Genomic DNA, 19,674 nt, shown 5'->3' on the forward strand with positions numbered 1-19,674 from the left:
ACTGGTCTTTGCTTACCACATTGTGGCATTGGTTTGCCTTGCCTTCTTTGCTGTTCAGCATTTCCTGTGACATTGTAGAGAGAAACTCACCAAGTAACTTCTGTTAATATTCTGGTGGGTTTCTTGCCACTTCCAAGGACTTGCGTTGATTGGCAGAGCCTTGCAGTTTCTTCTGGATAAAACTGCCATTGCTGACTCATGAATGGTGTTTTCGAGTGGATCCAGTTACCAGTGGTGATTCACGTGAACTGAACTACTGATATCCTGACAACAAAGACCGTAATCACCTCAAAGAACTATTTCTAAACAGGTCCACATCCCCTTTTGCCTTATTAATCTTTCCTTTCCACTACCTCTGGTGGGTAATGGACTAGAAGGAAGGTTAAAACATTTAGGAACCCTTATTAAAGTAGATTTTTAAGAACCTAAGCCTATAATCTATGGCCTTGCCTATGTGTTAATGCTAGGTTTCCACTTTAAGGAAGTTCTTGTCCTTTTGTTGTACAACTGAACTTTAATGGCTATGGTTTTTCTCTCTATATCCAGATATTTTGAGGAATTTCTGAGTCCTCTCTTCATGTGACAGTGTCTTTGTGGTGGTCATCAGCTTTGGCTGTAGGAACACACAGAACTCAATTGCTTTAGCACAGTCAGTAGTGTTAGTATTTTCTATCAGATTGTCTTTTTTAGAGGTATTTTTGGTTCCATATTTGAGGTATCCTGAAGGAAACTTCTGTTTGTGTATGAACTGTAAGGTGTAGGAGCATTTCCCTTGGATAGCTTTGTCTTTCCTGTGTCACCCACACGCTCCCAATCCTGGGAGCTAGAGGCTGGCTTCATGCCATGAAACAGCTTTGCTTACACCCTGGTGCTGAGCTCCTACATGGAGCCAGCCATCAGTAGCTTTGCCAAATATAACTACATCATTAAACCCAAACTATTCCTATCTCCAACTCAATGCACCCCCTAGTTCTGCACCCAGGAGGTGAATAACCTCCAGAAGTCATATTGGAGACTGAGATGGCAGGATAGATCGATGAAAAGAAATCAAACAATTTCTGCTAAAATATCTTCCTTTTGCACACTTAGGGGGAATGTGTGATCTCATGATCAGATCTTAGGGCTTCTTACAGAGCCTCAGCTGGGTCATCATTGAATGATGACAGAGCCAACTCCCAAGTTACTTGTGTGATCTGCTGTGGTCACAAAATGTCTGTCTCACAGAATCAGAAAGCAATGCATGGTCCTTGATATATAATAGTAGATAGATGGCAAACAAGAATATATGGATATTAGAACGTGCAAATTGGTAGCATCCTATTCAGTTTGATGACAGTATTTACCACTTAGGATCTCAAAGATTCAGATTTTCTTCCTAGTGGTTAGTTTTATTTAGGGGAAGTTAGAATCGGCTGCTTAAGGAACGAGAGGGGTTATAACAGAGAGTGTAGCCTCCAGGCAGACAGAAAGGCAGAGGAGAGCGGTGAATTCAAATGGAATCAGCCTATAAGGAAGCCCTGCCTCTCCAGGGATGCCCATCCTTTCCTTCTGTTTGCCACAAGTACCCAGAATAAGATAAGAATGCTTACTTTGCTTCATTTATTCCCAATAGAAAGGCAAGAGTGAACAAATACACATATATGCACACACACTGAGATATACATGCACACACTCATAGACATACAGACACACACACACATGCAGACATGCTTGCAAACACACATGCACACACACACATGCACACAGACACACACGAACAAGCCAAATTCTTGTATTGCTGTCTCATTCTGTTTCAGTTTTGGTTTTAGAAATCAGGACTCACTCTGTTGCCTGGAGCTGGCCTAAATCAATTGTGTAGAGCAGACTGGTCCCACACTGAAGGTGATCCTCTGCCTCAGCCTCCCAAGTCCTAGGATAAGGCTATGCTGCTAAATGCCACTCCTAACACAGTTTTGGGGCAATTTCCTATGGTTTAAGGGTCAGACAAGATCCTTTTCTATCCCTTCCTCAGAAAAGCTTCATGAAGGCTCTGTTCATGGATGCTCAGGTACAGACAAAGAAACAGGGGACCAGCCTCATCATCCCTTACTTGGAATGTCCTGTGTACAAAGAGAGAAGTCCAAACGCTCACTTCCCTCCATCTGCACTGGTACTCAGCTACTCGGAGGAGGTACCAGAAGCAACCACCCTCTTCTCCCTGCCTGTCCCCTCAGCCAGTCTATAGCTCTTCGCATCAAGGCTACGGAGGGCAGAGCTAAGACTAAATCAAGTAGACAGACTTAAAGTCAGCTGCCGGAATGACAGGGGCTGGATCAGGGGTTGAAGAAGACTGGTCTTGTCAACATGAAGAGAATGAAAATGGAAGTCCCAGTGTGTAAAAATATTTTTAAATAAGCTTTATGTGTTTTACCTCTCCATTCTCCAACCTGAGGTGTAGAATGGACCAGAATAACTCCTTTATTTTTGTGGTTCAAAACATAGTGTATATGTATATATGTGTGAGAAATTTGCACTTGGAAGCAAAGAACTAGTTTTTCTTTACAGAATGGCTCACTAAAACTCTCTCTTAACTGCCTTCATAATGTTTAAAATCAAATTTATTTCATAGAGATTTATTACCCTAAACAGGAAGGTCTGCCTCAACCCTTGAAGTCTTCCCTGCCCTTTCCTGTCACCCTCAGTCAGAGACTGACCCAGGCAGTGATAAAGCACTGGCAGGATTTTACGGCCACTCTTTGCACCCACCCCTGTCCCCTATCCTGGCTGCTGGGCACCTCTACCTGTCTGTGTCACTCTAACATGAAAAGAGAAGCATCCCAGTGAGGAACAAAAGTCTCTTTGGGTGGAAGAAGGAGGAGGGCTGCATGGATCTGGGGAGCACGTGCTCAACTGAGAAGACAGAAAGTGAGGGAGTCAGGCGGGATAAAGAGATGTTTCTGACCAAGATACAGTCCCTTGAAGGGCTCTGCCACCCTGGCACGAGCTTGACAGAAAGTGCTGGCCTGCCCAGGGCCGAGTTGGAAAGGGTTTTTTAGCTCCACCATACCACTTATGAATGGCCTATTCTGGTTCTATATAATTCAGGAAAGTCGGGAAAAGGCCAGGGGCGGCAGACTTCCCTAAGGCAACTGTTTTCTTCAACCAGAAAGATGTTCATTTCCTAAAGGGGACTCTCCAGCAGCATGCTGCTCTATCTGGAACACCCCAGCCCTGGCCTCCTGGGTTTCCTTCTCCATATTTAGCTGGCAGCAGGTCCATGGGGGTCCTGGTGGACCCTTTTTCTTTTGAGGGAGGCTGAGCCAAAGAAGGTTGATGAACAAGCCGTCACAACCAGTCGGAAAGTTGAGCTCAGGCAACAGCTAGTACTGATCCGTCTCGATTCTACTTCAGCTGTGTCTCTGGCATCCACTACAGTGCACCAGGAGGCAGAATGTCCATCTCTCTCATGAGGAGTCTGAGCCCATGTTCTTTCGGGGGCCTTTATTCTCACCCTCCTTCCCTGTTTATTTATCGCATAGGAAGACTTAGAGATATTGTCGTCTTATCCACTTGAGACAGACCCACAAGTAGACCTGGGCATGGTCTGCTAGCTGCATTCTCCAAGGCTGGACCCTGACTCCCTCCTTAGAGGTAGAGCCAAACAGAACTTTCCATTTCTGCCTTTGATAGGTGCCTCATAAAAAAAATCATCCACAAAATAAGCAAACACAGCTATACTGGAATATGAATTTGCCTGTTATTTAGTTTTGTGTATTTTTAAGAGACATAAACTATAGTAAATTTAAAGTTTCATTAAAAACCACATCTCTCTTGTTTCCCGAGTAGAACAAAGTGGAATGGCCTGGCCATCAGGCAACAAGTTTGAGTCTTGGCCTCCACAGGAAGCTATTGAGTTAAAGATCATAGACACTTATTGTCTTTAACTTTTCACTTTAAAGGGTCTTTGCTGCTGTTGTTGCTGCTGTCATTGCTGTTGTTTGTAAACATGTTTGTACTGGTGCCCACAAAGGTTAGAACTGTGATCAGAATCCCCTGGAGCTAACGTTCTAAGTGCTTGTAAGCCACCCGATGAGATGCTGGGAACTGGATTCATGTCCTGTGGGAGAACAACTAGTAAGTGCTTAGGAAACACCAGGCCACCTGTCCACCTGTCCACCCCTACTTTTAGGTGTCATTCTTCATTCCTTAGAAAGGAAAAAATTAAAAGCTTCATGTGAACCCATCATAAAGTCTGAAATGCCCCAACACTTGTCTCTGTCTGCAACACTGACAGTGCCGTGCTTATGTAAGCACATGGATACCTAGACATGCCTTGTAGACAGGTGTGTGCACACTGCAGGCCCCGTGAATGCTGGGAATTGCTGGGAGGGCCAGAGAATGAGAATTGACCAAGCCCTCCCCAGGGGAAGAGGAACACGAGGAATGGTTTCATTTTCAAATCAATGAATGCTGGAGGCAGAATTATGTACATGCTCAGAAGAATTAATCCACCTTTCACCTCTGCCTGTGGGTGTGAGCACAAGCCACAGTATCTCTTTCTTCAAGCATGGAACCCATAAAGGGGACAGCATCCTGTGAGGCAGCAGGTAGGAAGGAGCTATGCAAATGACACTTGTCTCTGTCTGTGACACTGACAGTGCTATACTTATGAAAGCACGTGGATGCCTATACAGGCTCTGTAGACATGTGTGTGCACACTGCAGAAAACTCCAGTGTCTTTCGCAAGAAAACCCAGATTCACACCTATCTAAAGACTCTGCATGTCCACAAACCAGTGAATCTGTATCTGATACCAAAGCCTAAAACAAATAAACCAAATCTTTAAAAGTACATTGTGAAAACTCCCCAGTAAAGGCTGTAAGTGGACCCTTTGAGGCCAGAGCTGTATCATATGCCTTGGTGAAATTCCAGAGTAGCTCAAGGCTTGCAGCAGCTCCTAAACAAATCTTTGTGGAATGAATGAGAGATGATGGTGGATGACTGACATCTGATTAACTACAAGCAAATTTGAAGAAGAAGTCTACCCTTCCTTCCCTGGTTTTCTTATTCTGATTCTTCACCTGCCTCAGATCTATGACAGCTCTCATAGGGATTGTTCCAGCGTGATCAGATTTTCAGTCTTTTTACCCAGGAGAAAAGGAGAGGTTCAAGGAGAAATGAGTCATAAAAGTTAGTTCAGATATTTGGTGATGTTTCTTGGCACACAAATCTGGCTTTGAATTTACAAGCTACCGACTGGTCATCGAGAGGTTTATCTGTGTACCTTTGTATGTGTGAGCATGTTACCTGCATGTGCAAAGCCTCAGCTCTCTTGGCTATCACAATACATCCATGGAGAAGGTCGGGTCAGCCTTGTCGGTGAGGTATGCAAATTCCCATCTGGCCCCTCCCTGTTCAGTAGCTCCTCTAGCATATTGGAATATTTTCTTTCCATGGAAATTCTAGAATGAACCTCATTTTAGACTCTAATAAATCCAGTTCTGAAAGCGTCTCTTGCTCCTGTCCATGTCTTGTTCTATTTTTAATCTCTGTCCAGAGAGCGATTACACTTTCCGCTAGCAGTCACCAGCCATCACTGGCTGTATCATTGATACATTTTGATGCTCCCACTCCCTCTCAGCTGCCCTCTGCAGCTAACCTTCCAGCAGACAGCCTGCCACTGCCATTAAAGAGTTCCCAGAGCCCATTACAGAATGATGACCTTGGCATCGCTGGGCCTGGTGTCAGGTCCCTCTCCACAGACAGCTATGAGAGCTGGCCTTCTCTAGTTCTCCGTCATTCAGAACCTAGAAGCCGCTTCCACTGACCTTTTGGATTTTTAATTTCAGTCTTATTTTCCTGCTCCTAGCTTTTCTTTCTTATCAGTTCCAGTGTGCCCTGTTTTAGGTCAAATTTAGTCAGACTTTCCCTTTCTTCATTTAGCTTCTCAGTTCTCCTGACAGCTCATTCTTTTCCTTTGCACTTTGAAGAAGGCTTCAGGCTGAAGTTGTAGTTTTGGATCATGCAAAAGAAAATAGACTAGTACTGGAGAGACTGGAAAGAAAGCACTTCCTGTGCAGGAACTCATAAAAGATTTAGGAAAGGGGCAGGCAGGGGCAACTTCTATATCTGGGTGAAGCTGGGGCGGTCCTAGGTGCTGTTAGAAGTGGGCGTGTGTTCAGGAGCAAAACAGTGGAAGAGGTCAGAGTAAGTAACAGCAAAGGAAGGAAGCCACACTGCCAACGTGGGGCACTCCCCTGAGGACTGGAATCCAGCAGAGATGGAGAAGAACTGATGAGCAGAGCCCACGAACACTTGAGCTAAGGCCATGTTGGGCAGTAGAACTAGTTACCACAAAGGTCTCGAGCAGGAACAAGCATGGTCATTTCAAGGAGACACAGGGAAGTCACTGAGACTGGGGAAATGGTGGGAGAGGGAAATTGGAGTAATAGAAAGCTTGGGTGCTGTGCAAGCCAGACAATGCATGTCCCAGAAAGGTTCTAAAGGAATATCCTAGAAGGTTTGACATGTGATTGAGCTATGTTCTGAAGGGCAATTACCATAGCTGCACAAAAGAGAGAAGGGTCAGCAATGAGTTAGAAAAAAGTACAGGAAAAATTCATGAGCCCTGAGGAACCATCTCAGTAGGACTCAGAACACAAGGGCAAACTCAGAATGTGGCTGTGAGCTGCAGTGGGAGAGGGGCAAAGAGCTTTTAAGGCTTCCACAGGGAAAGGAGAATGGAGACTCCCTGGATGATTCTGAAGGTTGAAGGTATGGAAGTTTAAGGGTTCTGATAGATATTGAAGTTCTGGTTAGAAAATTCATGATTATATAGACATTTTTAACATTAGTGCTCCAATTCAAAGGAAAGTTACTATCAACATTTTTTTTTCTTTTATGACTATGGGTACTTTGTACTTTGTACTTAGCATTAAATCTACTATTTTTCCCTTCTCCAAACTGCAAAACTTTATTTTGCTGCTGTGTAAAGACTGTTTTCTGAAGAAGTTTCTCCTCATGCAAACTGGCAGTTTTCTATACACAAACTGAGAAAACCCTCAACAAATTACTGGTCTTCACATCTAAAGAAAGGAAAGTATGGAGGAGATGAGTGGTCAGTGCCCGTGGCCAGTGTTCATGGTCAGTGTTCGTGGTCACTGTTTGTGGCCAGTGTTCGTGGTCAGTGTTTGTGGCCAGTATTCATGGTCAGTGTTCATGGCCACTGTTCGTGGTCAGTGCTCTTAGCCAGTGCTCGTGGTCAGTGTTCATGATCAGTGTTCGTGGTCAGTGCTCGTGGCCAGTGTTCGTGGTCAGTGTTCATGGTCAGTGTTCGTGGTCAGTGCTCGTGGTCAGTGCTCGTGGTCAGTGTTCGTGGTCAGTGTTCGTGGTCAGTGCTCGTGGTCAGTGCTCGTGGTCAGTGCTCATGGCCAGTGCTCGTGGTCAGGAGGCCCCTCATTTTCCAGCTTCTGCTGTTCAGCTTAGATAGGCATGACAGGATGAGGTCAGTATTGATCTTTAGGCACTGAGGTTTGTCTCCTGGATGGCGTGCCAGTCTTATGGCCTCTGTGGAATTCAGCTTCACATCTATGAAGTAGGGAAGATAAACAAGGAGGCTACAAGCTCCTCTAAAGGATTCCTTCACACTGTGTGGCCATTTGTTAAGGTTTCCGAGACAATTCACATAAATATTCTGCTTCAAATTGCAAGGGTTTATCAAAATTGCAGAAAGAAATGTCTTATGACATAATGAAACTGCAAAGAAGTTCAAGAACTATGCTCACGCACACAGCAGAGGATTTTTCTTTAACCTGTTTGTTTTATTCTCCCAGTCTAGCACCAGGTAACACAGAGCCCCCTTACAGTGGACACCGGCAAAGGCTGTGAGCAAACTCACCTGCCAAAACAATGAAACAGGCTTTAAAAGATGCTCAATGTATCCCAAAGCTACCCTGGAAAACAAATGCATAAACATCATTTCACTTTGTGTTTTATGTGATGTTTTACTCCAGGAGAAGCTCAGATGATTTATGAAGCAATATCAGAGAGAGTGGTTGAAGGAAAGACCTTTAGAGGAAAATAAAGGCATGCAGACAACAGGATGTGGCATGTCATTACACGAGAATGGCTCCAAAGGGTCCTTGCCAGGATCCATTTGGGATCACTCTGAGCCTGCTCAAAAGACCAGCCCAAAAGGAGACCTGAGGTGTGACCCACCGTGGCATAATGTAGATTGTTTACACGGAGCAGTGGAAGTAGACACAGCTGGAGTGGTCTGAGCTGAGTGAGCTTTCCTTTCCTCAAAGAAGACACCAAACAAAGATGGAGGGAAAAAAATAACAGAAATAAAATAACAGCCAGGTATGCTGGTGGAGTCCTGTGATCTCATCTCAGCATTTGGGAGACTAAAGCTGGAAGATTGGGGTTAGCCTTTGATAAATGGTGAGGCCCAGACCAGCGTTGGCCACTCAGCAAAGCCCTGTCTCAAAACCGCAAACAAAAAACAAGAAGCCCCCTCCCCAACTCAAGAAAGACACCTGCTGTTCTGTGTAATAATGGGGGAAATACGCTGAGAAATCAGGTGGGAAACTGGACACATTTGTGTCCATAGATGGGACAAACCAAGGAGTCGGGATTGCTGGAAGCCTTTGCAGCTGATGGCAAATCTTGCCATAGAGCTTACTGATTCCTTCAATCCTAATGGAGTCCCTCAATTCTCTGTCAGCTCCAAATAAGAATATTTTAAGAGATTTATTTACTTTGATTGATGTACATAAATGTTTTGTCTGCATGTGTATATTGCAGCACGTGCATGCCTGGTACTCAAATGGCCAAAAGAAGGTATCAGATCTCTAGAACTAGAGTTGCAGACAGTTGTAAGCCATCCAGGGTTGGGACCAGAATCTGGGTCTTTTGCAATGCTTTTAATTACTAAACCATCTATTCAGTATGTCCGTTACAGAGAGATTTATTTCCCTATTGCTCCAAACACACAATTTTAATATTTTCATTAATTCTTTTAGAATTTTATATAATATGCTTTGATCATTTCTCACCACACTCCGTCACTGTTTCCCAGGTCCACCCACACTTCCCTTTCCTACCCAAATCTGTAACCTTAATTTCTTTTAATTATTGAGTCCAATTTGTGCCACTCTTTGGGTGTCTGGCCATCCACTGGGTCACGAGCTATATATCAAAGGCCACACCTTTATAGAGAAATATGCAACCATTTTTAGTAGCCATCAATTTGCCAATAGCTCCTCAGCCATGAACAGGATTTTGCACCTGCCTTCCTTTTCCATACTGTAATTTTCTCTGGCTTGAGCTGACACAGGTCTTATGCATGAGTTCATATGTGTAAATGAAGCCCTGTTCTGTTTCTACCATTGGAGTGTTCAGCCACCAGTGAACAGTAGGCTGGGATGAAAGGGACGAAGCTTCTCTGAGAGGGTGTGTGGTAGTCTGAATATGTATGGCCCATAGACTCATGTGTCTGAATGTTTAGCCCATAAGAAGTGACACTATTAGGAGGTGTGGCCTTGATGGAGTAGGTATGACCTTGTTGGAGGAAGTGTGTCACTGTGGGCTTGGGCTTTGAGGTCTCCAAGCTCAAGCTCTGAGCAGTGTGGAATTTCAGAGCCTCCTCCAGGATACTTGCAGAAGACAGTCTCTTTCTGGATGCCTTCGGATCAGGATATAAAACTCTCAACACCTCCAGCACCAAGTCTGCCTGTGTGGTGCCATACTTCCCACCATGGTGATAATAGACCGAACCTCTGGACCTATGAGCTAGGCCCAATTAAATGTTTGCTTCTATAAGAATTGCCATGGCCGTGATGTCTCCTCACAGCAATTAAACTCTAACTCATACAGTTGGCTTGAATGCCAGGAAGGAAAAAGTCAAGATGACGCCAGGGTTAGAGCTCTCTTTATGCATCAGTGACAAGGGCTGTATAAACCTTGTGGAGTGGTGTGGGGGTCTCCGTTGGACTGTGTATTACTGGTTGGTACTGAGGCTCTGGGGATGCTTCATTAACATGAAGAGTGATCCCAGCTGCTTGCTGGACTTGTCCTTATAGGTAGAGTAGAAATTAAACCTGTAATTTTGTCATCAAGCCAGGTGACTAGTCCAACAGCAGTGGAAGTGGGGGGCGAAAGGATTTCTGCACCATGGCAACCAAGGCCAGAACAGGGAGGAAGAGAGCCTCACTCCTGCTGTTCTCAAGATGAGATTTTTCTGGCTTGGACACATCAAGACCTCACTCCTGCTCACTCCCAAGCCAACTGCACTTACCCAACATGCAACTTATCAGTTGGGATCAAAAATAGTTTCACCGTGGCTACTGGCCCCCTCTGGCTCTTTCAGAACTCCTTCCCCATCTTCCACAAGTGACCCGTGGCTAGACTATTATTCTGCTAAATGGATGAAATATTATACAGAGTCCTCATTTCTCATTGTTATACCCATAGATAAGTGCCTCTTTCAACTGTCACCAGAGAGGCATCTTTTTGCAGTAGATTAGAAATTAATATAGAGACTCGCAACTGGTCAAGGTTCATATAGCATGAGACTGTGGAATGGTCTAAACATGCATTTTCCTTCAGCTAATTAGAGCACGCTTCCGTTCCTCAGACACCTGCCAGTGTGTGGCACTAATGACTACCTTGCTATGGCAAGACCTCGCTCCAGGTGTTCCGCATTTGCTCATCTCATTACATATCTTTTAGTTCTTATTATAATCCTCCAAAGTGAGTGTTGCTTCTTAACTTTACATCTGTGAGGACAGAAGCTTACTGAGCTGAGGCAGGAGATACTCCTCACTAGCAATGGTGAACTTATAGCCCTCAACACACACACACACACACACACACACAGAGAGAGAGAGAGAGAGAGAGAGAGAGAGAGAGAGAGAGAGAGAGAGAGAGAGAGAGAGAGAGAGAGAGTTCTTATTGCCTTGTCTTCTCCACAAGCCCCACTTAAACAGTAAAAGTGGATGTTTTGGGGATAAATGTGCACTACCAGGTCCAAATGAAAAAGGGAAGTGTGGCCCAGAGAGACATGCCATCGCTGGAATAAATTCAAAAGAGTTGAATGCTGGGCTGAAATTTGGAAAGTTTCAAAATCTGCGTCCTCGTGTCCCAAGTCTAGAGCACTGCTTCCATGCATTGAGGGTTTGGCCTTCCTTCTGTCCTATGGCCTCACTGTAAGGGTAGCATGCACTTGTGACATAAAGTAGAAACAAAACTGTTTAGGACAGCACACAGCACTAATTGTGATGAGAAAGGAATATATGGTCAATGCACAATATATGCCAGCCTGAGAGCTTAAAAACTGAAAAGAAATTCCACAAACACGAGAAGGTAATTCTGGGAATCTTGGTGGAAGGAGACTCAAAAGCAGTGGCTGAACCTTGATTGATTCTGACCTGAAGTGTTCAGGCACTTTTCTTAGGTATATAAAATTAACACTTATTTCATAGTGGTAAATTTTTTAAAAAAATTGCAAAAACGAATATGTTTTGTGAAGAATTATAGATATGTGCAAAGCTACAGATAAACAATACTGGCCCTGATGCCAGGCAGTGGTGGCGCACACCTTTAATCCCGGCACTCGGGAGGCAGTGGCAGGCAGATTTCTGAGTTCAAGGCCAGCCTGGTCTACAGAGTGAGTTCTAGGACAGCCAGGGCTACACAGAGAAACCCTATCTTGAAAAATAAAAAAAAATAAAAAAAATAAAAAATAAAAAAGAAAAGAAAAGAAAAAAACACACACACACACAAAAAAAAAAAAAAACCACACAAAAAAAATCAACACTGGCCATGAAAAAAGACAAGAAATAGTTAAAAACAGTAGAATGAAATGGTCTGTTAGGGAACAGAAAACATTACTTGCATGGAAAGCAGCAAGGCTTTACTTTAATGGTGTGACCAAAATTCTGGATAAAACATGATATTCTACTTGGAGAAAAGCAGAAGAGGCAGGGTGTGTGCATGGTGGGGATGGAGGTAGAGAAAGCAGGGAACATTCAAATTTTCTACAGAAAGTCAGTAAATCGCACCTCACCCCATTGAGGGGACACTGACACCTGCCAAGTTATTTTTGTCCTGTATGAAGAAGAAGGAAGTTTGACCTCTTGCTAATTTATGGACTCTTTATTTATCTGTCTGCCCCTCTGGGATTTGTCTAGCTCCTGTTTCCTGGAGTCTGAATCCTAGAGTCAAGACTCAGAGGCTAGAGACCTGGGATGGAGAGAGGCGCAGCGTAAGAGAGCATTGAGGATGCTGTGAGGGTGTGAGACACTGAAGCAGGGCTGGCTCGTGCACAGCCCCATGAAGTAACAGGGCCGCCATGCCTTTCCCTCTGTTTCTCTCTGTTCCTTGATCTCCCTGCAGGTTCTCTCTCCTACCACCTTCCCCATCTTGGGCTATACTTCCATGTTCCAAGTGTCTTCTTAAACCACATACAGTCTAAAGAATCAAGCATTCTGCCGCCTCTTCCAGAGCTCCATCCATCGCTTTCCTTGCTCTGGAGTTTGGGGGACAATCCCTCTACTTCTGACCCGCCTTATTATTTATTTTTACATCTATGTCTTAATGACGTCAAGGGAAACTAGCAAGATCAGGAGCTGATCACAGGTGGCAACCCTGGTTCTCAGTGTCCCTTACCACCAGCTGTCCTCTGAGTCTCTGCCCAGTTGTCAGCTGTAATTCTCTGCTCCAAAGCCAATGAAGCCAATTCTGTGGACCCTGTGGATTGTCTGATTTTCAGGGACCCATTTAGAGATTCAAAATAACAAAAATCATGGACTCCCCAAGGTTGAGAAATGGTGTACCAGGTACATGGGCAGAAAGGACTTCAGTCAGTCAGGTCTAGTTATGATTCCGTGTGCATACAGTCATTATTGGAAGAAATATCAGATTTGCATACCCTTCATAAAATCAAAATAGCCCAAGCAAATATCTTTTCAGGAAGTGAATGTCCACTGGAGGACGGCAGAGGAAGCTGCCAAGATTGATGCTCTCAGAAAATGAGTTGAGAAGCCAGGCTTCTTAATCACCACTTCCCCCCCCCCCAGCTTTCAGACACTGGTACCAGGACTGAGGACTCTCATTTTCCTTTGCAATTTCAATCTTCACACCCATATTGCCCTATAAAGAGGTCATTTCTCTCTCACCTGGAGATACCATATATGGCCAGCAGCAATCTCTGACCATCTGGAAGCAAAATTTGAGGAAAGCTTGTCTGCAAGGTGCTCAACTGTTCAGAAATAGAGTGTGGCTTTCTTTCCAAGAAGCCCTTACCAACACAGCTGTGCTGAGTTTGAATGAATTTGTCTTTTGGATATCACAGGGTGGGCCATGGCGGTAGCTCAAACCCTAACACTCTTGCTCTGCAAGCATGAGGACCTGAGCTGGATCCCCAGAACCCATACAAAGTCTGGACATGATGGGACACACTTGTAATCCCAGCACTGGGGAAACAGAGAACAGAGGAGATCACTGCCCACCCCCAAGCATAGCCTACTTGGTGAGCTTCAGGCTAGTGAGAGACTCTTCTCAGAAAACAAGGTCATAGCTCCTAAAGAACAACACAAGAGTCATCATTCCTTCAACAGGTGAGGGGTTACTGAGAGGATCAGAAATGACTCAAAGACAGACAGATCACCAAAGCCCACCATAACACTGGAGACAGCTCACAAAGTCTGGAAACCTAAAGTATCTTGAATAGCCTGCAGACAGCACAACAGGCTGAACAGTGTCCTTTCCCGAGGGAATCTCTTAGAGTAGACTTCTTCTAAGTGCCTCCACTGGTTTCAGAGTCTTCTTTGCAGCTTGTCTGAGAGTGACTCTCAGTAGTCTTTATTGATCATTCTCGAAGGGAGGAGAACTGGCAAATCTGATCAATTTCAGGGACTTCCTGAAGCTATTTTGAGCTTTTTACCTTCTGGCTTAAGACACTTCACTTATAAGACAGACTATTTCAGTTTTGGATGAAACTGTTACACAATAGCACAAATTCCTACAAACACACATGTGCACAAGTATACATGAATACGCATACACATGCAGAGAGAGAGAAAGAGAGAGAGTGAGAGAGAGAGAGAGTGAGAGAGAGAGAGAGAGCACAGAGGTGGGCATTTTAGCATGCAATAGGGTTTTAAAAGATACAGAAAAAAGATGCTTGCTCCTTCTTTTCCAGCATTTTGAATAAGGCACATTTCTCTAACACAGAAATGAGTTTTCAGTAATGCATAAATACCCTTTCACTTCCCATGCTTTTGGCTATCTGTGGTTAACCGTGATCTTAAACATCACACGGTTTGACAACATTCATTCAACAGTTTTGGTTTGGAAAACAGTCTCTGAATAAAGTTAGTGTGTAGGCATGCACAACAGAACTTAGCACGTACCATTTTAGCACAGTATATTGTCACAATACTTCTATTTTATTATTAGTTTCTGTCTTTCCTCAGTGCACCAACTTTGTGTGTAAACATTTTATTACACATAGATACACATAGAAGAAAAAGTGAACTTTACCATCTCAGCGGCACAGCTTTTGAGTCCAGGACCTGAAGAGGGGCAAAATCTGCACTCCTCTGAGAGTTTCTTAAATAAAACGGCAGTGATTGCATATAAAGTGCATTAGACTCAAGTTATCCTTAGTTATTTTTATTTCCCAAACACAGTAAACAATGGTATACTGTTTGCTTTCTTGGACTCTTTAAGGAGGAATGCAAGAGAAAGTATCTGTCCATATTCAGAACAAGTACAATTTTACCCCTAAACATTTGTTTTTTATTGTCACATTATTTATTGATTAATTGTGTGTGTGTGTGTGTGTGTGTGTGTGTGTGTGTAGAGGACACAGTATTACTTACAGGAGTTGGTTCTTTCCTTCAGTTCCCAGAACTAGACTCAGGCCATCAGGTGTGGTGGCAAGCATCTTTATCCACGCGCCTTCTCACTTGCCCTGTCCTTGAGCATTTTCAATTGTATCTTGCTTACCAGGAAAGAATGAGGACCAGCTCTGTAGAGTTCAGTGCTGTGTTTAGCCTTAGGACTCAGGATAAGCCCTTGAGGTTAAGAGGGCTGCTACTGAGTTCTGAAAGACAGACTCTTGTTTGGTTAATTTCCCCACACTCAGCCATTAGATGAGTCCAATGTGAACTTCATGACAGTCTTTGGCATAGTCAGTGCTTTCTAACCTGTCTTTTTATCTATGCTGGGAACCAAACCCTGGTCTTGTTCTTGCTAGACAACAGCCCAGCCCTTGATCAGCATCCCAGCCCTCGGTAGCTAACTGACAATTCTACAATGTTTAATAATCAACACAGAATTTCCTCTTCTTTTCCAGGCCAAGAAACGAGAAAGACGGTGAGTGGCAGATGGGGCAGTCCATCTGGAGGACACGTTCTTGCCTGGAGTTAGTTCTCCTTAGGTCAGCAGGATTGCCCAGGTTTTTCTCTGAACCACTGTGGAAAGCTCTGTGACTCAGGTCTATTTTTTTCTCAGTCAGGCTTGTAAAAAAATTATTTCACCGTACAATTTGTCTTACTTAAATTTTTTTCTTTATAGAAGCAAGAACCCATTCCCTAAATAATTTATACCTTCTCATGTTTAAAGTCCATAACAATGCTACCGTAAGGCTTTTAGAACTATACTTTGAAAATACCACCCCACATCTCCTTGAAAGCAAAGCAAGAAAGTCATATACTAAACCTTCTTATGGTCCTGCGCAATAGGGAGGAAGACGAAATCAACAGAAACAATTAAGAATATGACACACAAAATAAGATGAACAAAGACCCATCAAAAAGATGTTTTCCAACCTGACAGTGTGGAATGGAGGCATACCCTGAGGGTGCACTGGGATTCATGAGGAAACACATTAAACCCTGAAAACACCAAAAATTAGATCCCAGGGTTCCTCAGAATATATTCCAAAGCATTTGTGAAGCTTAAATTAAGCATGATGGGTATAAATATAGAGTGTCTGAGTAGAAATTGAAAACCTTATTTGGAAAACTGAGCTATTCAAATATTAACACATAACTTAAAAATACAGGAGTAGATGAACCGACAGAATCCAGAATAGTGGCTGGGGAGTGTGCCCTGGCCAGATTCTAAGTTCAAAGGCTAAGATGAGCTGAGGAAAGGGGAAAATAGGCTGAGATTTGGAGGCTGTGATAAATGTTCTTTGTGGGAATGGATATGTCAGAGTTCTTCAGGATATCGTATGTTTTCTTATATTCTAAGACTAGTTGGGTTTGGGTTACTAAGTAACATGATCTGAAAATATGTATATTAAAATAAATGTATAGTTAAAATGCATTTTGGACACTAAGACTGAATTAGTCTTATCAGAAGATTGACTTGCACATTTGTTTACATTACACATACACACACACACACACACACACACACACACACAGAGAGAGAGAGAGAGAGAGAGAGCGAGAGAGAGAGAGAGAGAGAGAGAGAGAGAGAGAGAGAGAGAGAGAGAGACTTCATTGTTGAATCCTCTTCTACAAACTAGATACCCTGTTCAGTAAGGACTTTGCATCCATTCTGACTATACTCCTAAAAGGTATTACTACTTTTCTTATACCCTTTTTCCTGGTGTGTGTGTGTGTGTATGTGTGTGTGTGTGTGTGTGTGTCTGTGTCTGTGTGTGTGTGTCTGTGTGTGTCTGTGTGTCTGTGTTGGGCCTGTACATTTATATGTGTGTGCAGGCCAGACATCTTCTTTAGCAAAATATTACACCCTCCCCCTTAAAAAAAAAAAAAAAGACAGACAAGATTGGCTTCCTGTGGTTAAAATTTTCCAGCTACTGCTATTGGGTCTCGAAAGCTTAAATTCACAGCCTAATTGTGCCTTTCCAAGCTGCAAGGACCTTGCATCTCAGTGGCTTTGCTTGCTTGCCCTCTCCCTCTGGCAGCTTTCTTTTCTTTCTCGTGAAACTGTGCACTCGGCAGCATGGGCTTGCCTTTGTAACCTGCTGTTTCCTAAGTGTTCAGCACTCAACAACCTAATCTGCAGATGTACAACAATCACACCAAAGTAGCCAGTCCCCTTGCTTCTCCTAGCAATGGAAGATGGCGATGTTCCTCAAGACCTTATGGGACGTTTTAAAGCTCGGAAAAATGTTCTTCTCATAACTTTAATATCATTTCAATCATCACTGCTTCTTCCAGTAGATTTTATTCTTGTAAATAGATTAAGTAAGATGCTGACTTTGGCTTACTTATGTGCTTAATTCCCAGTTTCTGTTAAGATTACCAAATTGGGGAGGAGTGCTTAGTACATCAAATATGAAACAAGGCTTTGAGAGAAAGAGAAGGAGAGAGGGGGGGGCTGGAGGGGAAGGGATAGGGAGAAAGAGAGAAAGAGGGAGAAAGGGAGAATGGGAGAGTTCATGTCATTTCCTGAAGTGATAGAGGGTTGCATACATTTTACATCATTTTTAAAAAGCAAGGTAGATGGGTAACATTTGGCTGTGGTTATAAATTCACAGTGTCAAACCTACATTAAAATTATTTTTAAATTTTTTTTATAAAAGATGGTCTCAGCAATGCGAATATGTTTTCTTTGTTGTCATCTATGCCATGTACCTTTCTGGTGAGTGTGTGTGTGCATGTGTGTGTGTGTGTGTGTGTGTGTGTGTAGACCAAAGGAACACCTGTGTGCTCTTCCTCAGCAAGGCTTATGACTTGATTATTTTCTGTCTGTTCATTTTTTGAGACAAAGTCTCTCAAATGAACCTAGGCATTATCAGTGAACCCAAGACCTGTTGCCTCTGCCTCCCCAGCACTGGCATTACAAACAAATATATGCCACCAAGCTCTGCGTTAGTAGTAGTGAGTTCTGGGCATTCAATATGAATCTTGGCACTTTATCAACCAAGCCAACACCCTAGTATTAGCTTGCATATCTGCCTCGTCTCTGTGTTTAGGGTGTTAGAATGTTATCTTCATTTTCAAAATACAGAAGCTGAGACATGAAGAGAGTTGATGTCTTCCTGAAGGTTAGCAGCAGGATGGAGCAGAGTCTAGGACTCAGGTACAGCTCAAAATCTAAAGAGAGTAGTTATAACAGTCAGTGCCCAGTGCCTCGCTGACTGTGTGACCCTGGCCATTTCCCAGGTAATAAGCACTGGTACTGAGAGTTTCATGAGCTCATACAGTATGCGTGTCCCAGGTGCTGGGCAGAGTGCCTGCAACAAACTGCAATGGATTTCAGAGTTATCTGTTTACTTCTTTTTGGCAAAATAAAGATTAGTGTTAGCAAAATCATCCACGTCCCTTTCAAGCCACATCTTTCCAGAAAACACTGTTGGAACTCATCAGCGAGGGATTGTGGGACAGTGTTTTAAGGCTTTATGGGTTGTCAAGCTCACATCATTTTAAACGTTTAGAATGGTACAAGTTTACACAACTGTGCAAGGTCCAAAACTAAATTGGGTAACAGACTGGATCCCCAAGTCCTCCTGAAGGTTGATGATCGTGCTGGCATCCTGCTGGTATGGCTACAGTATTGTCCCACAGATTAAAAAAAAACAAAAAAACAAAAAAAACGAGGAATCAGTAAAAGGAGCCCACAGAGGTCCCAGTATGTGCCAGCTATCCCTTCATCTTCATGGCCATTTTGTTGTGGAGTAGAATGATAACAAGCAGCAGATAGGACAGTCCATTGGAGGCTTGGAATTTCCATTTTCCTCTTGATTGTGTCCTGAGCCATAGATGGAAGACAATGAAAGAGACCTAGATCTTCTATGAAGGTCTGATAGAATTCTGCACTGAAGCCATCTGGTCCCGTGCTTTTTTTGGTTGGGAGACGTTCTATGACCCTTTTCATTTCTTCAGGTGTTATGGGACTGTTTAGATGATCTATTTGATCCTGATTTAGTTTTGGTGTCAGACATCTGTCTAGGAAACTGTCCATTTCCTCCAGATTCTCCAGTTGTGTTGAGTATAGGCTTTTGTAGTAGGATCTAATGATTTTTTGAATTTCCTCAGTTTCTGTTGTTATATTTCCCTTTTCATTTCTAAGTTTGTTAATCTGTATACTGTCTCTGTGCCCTTTGGTTAGTCTGGCTAAGGGTTTATCTATCTTGTTGATCTTCTCAAAGAACCAGCTCCTGGTTTTGTTGATTGTTTGTATGGTTCTCTTGGTTTCTACTTGATTGATTTCAGCCCTGAGTTTGATGATTTCCTGCCTTCTACTCCTCCTGAGTGAATTGGCTTCTTTTTGTTCCAGGGCTTTCAGGTGTGTCATTAAGCTGTTAGTGTATGCTCTCTCCATTTTCTTTTTGGAGGCACTCAGGGCTATGAGTTTTTCTCTTAGCACTGCTTTCATTGTGTCCCATAGATATGGGTATGTTGTGTCTTCATTTTCATTAAGTTCTAAAAAGTCTTTAATTTCTTTCTTTATTTCTTCCTTGACCAAGGTATCATTGAGTAGAATATTGTTCAGTTTCCACGTGTATTGGGATTTCTGTTGTTTTTGTTGCTATTGAAGACCACTTTTACTCCATAGTGATCTGATAGGAGGCATGGGATTAATTCGATCTTCTTATATTTGTTGAGGTCAGTCTTGTGACCAATTATATGGTCGATTTTGGAGAAGGTACCATGAGGTGCTGAGAAAAAGGTATATTCTTTTGCTTTAGGATAAAATGTTTTATATATA

The sequence above is a fragment of the Apodemus sylvaticus genome, chromosome 4 (genome assembly GCF_947179515.1).
Source record: "Apodemus sylvaticus chromosome 4, mApoSyl1.1, whole genome shotgun sequence".
Lineage (NCBI taxonomy): Eukaryota > Metazoa > Chordata > Mammalia > Rodentia > Muridae > Apodemus > Apodemus sylvaticus.